This window comes from Chiloscyllium plagiosum, unplaced genomic scaffold (genome assembly GCF_037043375.1).
Source record: "Chiloscyllium plagiosum isolate Xiang-an unplaced genomic scaffold, Cpla_swu_hap1 HiC_scaffold_174, whole genome shotgun sequence".
Taxonomy (NCBI): domain Eukaryota; kingdom Metazoa; phylum Chordata; class Chondrichthyes; order Orectolobiformes; family Hemiscylliidae; genus Chiloscyllium; species Chiloscyllium plagiosum.
The window spans coordinates 33,568-37,500 of record NW_028270313.1 but is presented as its reverse complement, the minus strand read 5'-3'; positions in this window follow the sequence as shown (position 1 = coordinate 37,500).

Here is a 3,933-nt window from a genome sequence, read left to right as displayed (position 1 = left end):
CAAATCAGTAACCAAGGACACTTAGAATTTTTTAGAGTCAGTACAAATCAGTAACCAGTGACACTTAGAATTTTTTTGATGCAGTACAAATCAGTAACCAACGACACTTAGAATTTTTTTGATGCAGTACAAATCAGTAACCAAGGACACTTAGAATTTTTTAGAGTCAGTACAAATCAGTAACCAACGACACTTAGAATTTTTTTGAGTCAGTACAAATCAGTAACCAGTGACACTTAGAATTTTTTAGGCTCAGTACAAATCAGTAACCAGTGACACTTAGAATTTTTTCCAGTCAGTACAAATCAGTAACCAACGACACTTAGAATTTTTTTGAGTCAGTACAAATCAGTAACCAGTGACACTTAGAATTTTTTAGGCTCAGTACAAATCAGTAACCAGTGACACTTAGAATTTTTTCGAGGCAGTACAAATCAGTAACCAGTGACACTTAGAATTTTTTAGGCTCAGTACAAATCAGTAACCAACGACACTTAGAATTTTTTTGAGTCTGTACAAATCAGTAACCAAGGACACTTAGAATTTTTTAGAGTCAGTACAAATCAGTAACCAGTGACACTTAGAATTTTTTAGGCTCAGTACAAATCAGTAACCAGTGACACTTAGAATTTTTTAGGCTCAGTACAAATCAGTAACCAAGAACACTTAGAATTTTTTTGAGGCAGTACAAATCAGTAACCAACGACACTTAGAATTTTTTTGAGTCAGTACAAATCAGTAACCAGTGACACTTAGAATTTTTTTGATGCAGTACAAATCAGTAACCAACGACACTTAGAATTTTTTCCAGTCAGTACAAATCAGTAACCAAGGACACTTAGAATTTTTTAGGCTCAGTACAAATCAGTAACCAGTGACACTTAGAATTTTTTAGGCTCAGTACAAATCAGTAACCAGTGACACTTAGATTTTTTAGGGTCCAAACTGTGATGGGAGCGAACTTGACTGCTCATACCGACTTTGAGTGCTCGAGGCCGGCTAGCCCAGCCGGATTTGACCCGGTGGTTACAAATCAGTAACCAGTGACACTTAGAATTTTTTCGAGGCAGTACAAATCAGTAACCAGTGACACTTAGAATTTTTTAGGCTCAGTACAAATCAGTAACCAACGACACTTAGAATTTTTTTGAGTCAGTACAAATCAGTAACCAGTGACACTTAGAATTTTTTTGATGCAGTACAAATCAGTAACCAACGACACTTAGAATTTTTTCCAGTCAGTACAAATCAGTAACCAGTGACACTTAGAATTTTTTTGAGTCAGTACAAATCAGTAACCAGTGACACTTAGATTTTTTAGGGTCCAAACTGTGATGGGAGCGAACTTGACTGCTCATACCGACTTTGAGTGCTCGAGGCCGGCTAGCCCGGCCGGATTTGACCCGGTGGTTACAAATCAGTAACCAGTGACACTTAGAATTTTTTCGAGGCAGTACAAATCAGTAACCAGTGACACTTAGAATTTTTTAGGCTCAGTACAAATCAGTAACCAACGACACTTAGAATTTTTTTGAGTCAGTACAAATCAGTAACCAACGACACTTAGAATTTTTTCCAGTCAGTACAAATCAGTAACCAGTGACACTTAGAATTTTTTCGAGGCAGTACAAATCAGTAACCAGTGACACTTAGAATTTTTTAGGCTCAGTACAAATCAGTAACCAACGACACTTAGAATTTTTTAGAGTCAGTACAAATCAGTAACCAGTGACACTTAGAATTTTTTTGATGCAGTACAAATCAGTAACCAACGACACTTAGAATTTTTTTGATGCAGTACAAATCAGTAACCAAGGACACTTAGAATTTTTTAGAGTCAGTACAAATCAGTAACCAGTGACACTTAGAATTTTTTTGATGCAGTACAAATCAGTAACCAACGACACTTAGAATTTTTTTGATGCAGTACAAATCAGTAACCAAGGACACTTAGAATTTTTTAGAGTCAGTACAAATCAGTAACCAACGACACTTAGAATTTTTTTGAGTCAGTACAAATCAGTAACCAGTGACACTTAGAATTTTTTAGGCTCAGTACAAATCAGTAACCAACGACACTTAGAATTTTTTTGAGTCAGTACAAATCAGTAACCAACGACACTTAGAATTTTTTCCAGTCAGTACAAATCAGTAACCAGTGACACTTAGAATTTTTTTGAGTCAGTACAAATCAGTAACCAGTGACACTTAGATTTTTTAGGGTCCAAACTGTGATGGGAGCGAACTTGACTGCTCATACCGACTTTGAGTGCTCGAGGCCGGCTAGCCCGGCCGGATTTGACCCGGTGGTTACAAATCAGTAACCAGTGACACTTAGAATTTTTTCGAGGCAGTACAAATCAGTAACCAGTGACACTTAGAATTTTTTAGGCTCAGTACAAATCAGTAACCAACGACACTTAGAATTTTTTTGAGTCAGTACAAATCAGTAACCAACGACACTTAGAATTTTTTCCAGTCAGTACAAATCAGTAACCAGTGACACTTAGAATTTTTTCGAGGCAGTACAAATCAGTAACCAGTGACACTTAGAATTTTTTAGGCTCAGTACAAATCAGTAACCAACGACACTTAGAATTTTTTAGAGTCAGTACAAATCAGTAACCAGTGACACTTAGAATTTTTTTGATGCAGTACAAATCAGTAACCAACGACACTTAGAATTTTTTTGATGCAGTACAAATCAGTAACCAAGGACACTTAGAATTTTTTAGAGTCAGTACAAATCAGTAACCAGTGACACTTAGAATTTTTTTGATGCAGTACAAATCAGTAACCAACGACACTTAGAATTTTTTTGATGCAGTACAAATCAGTAACCAAGGACACTTAGAATTTTTTAGAGTCAGTACAAATCAGTAACCAACGACACTTAGAATTTTTTTGAGTCAGTACAAATCAGTAACCAGTGACACTTAGAATTTTTTAGGCTCAGTACAAATCAGTAACCAGTGACACTTAGAATTTTTTCCAGTCAGTACAAATCAGTAACCAACGACACTTAGAATTTTTTTGAGTCAGTACAAATCAGTAACCAGTGACACTTAGAATTTTTTAGGCTCAGTACAAATCAGTAACCAGTGACACTTAGAATTTTTTCGAGGCAGTACAAATCAGTAACCAGTGACACTTAGAATTTTTTAGGCTCAGTACAAATCAGTAACCAACGACACTTAGAATTTTTTTGAGTCTGTACAAATCAGTAACCAAGGACACTTAGAATTTTTTAGAGTCAGTACAAATCAGTAACCAGTGACACTTAGAATTTTTTAGGCTCAGTACAAATCAGTAACCAGTGACACTTAGAATTTTTTAGGCTCAGTACAAATCAGTAACCAAGAACACTTAGAATTTTTTTGAGGCAGTACAAATCAGTAACCAACGACACTTAGAATTTTTTTGAGTCAGTACAAATCAGTAACCAGTGACACTTAGAATTTTTTTGATGCAGTACAAATCAGTAACCAACGACACTTAGAATTTTTTCCAGTCAGTACAAATCAGTAACCAAGGACACTTAGAATTTTTTAGGCTCAGTACAAATCAGTAACCAGTGACACTTAGAATTTTTTAGGCTCAGTACAAATCAGTAACCAGTGACACTTAGATTTTTTAGGGTCCAAACTGTGATGGGAGCGAACTTGACTGCTCATACCGACTTTGAGTGCTCGAGGCCGGCTAGCCCAGCCGGATTTGACCCGGTGGTTACAAATCAGTAACCAGTGACACTTAGAATTTTTTCGAGGCAGTACAAATCAGTAACCAGTGACACTTAGAATTTTTTAGGCTCAGTACAAATCAGTAACCAACGACACTTAGAATTTTTTTGAGTCAGTACAAATCAGTAACCAGTGACACTTAGAATTTTTTTGATGCAGTACAAATCAGTAACCAACGACACTTAGAATTTTT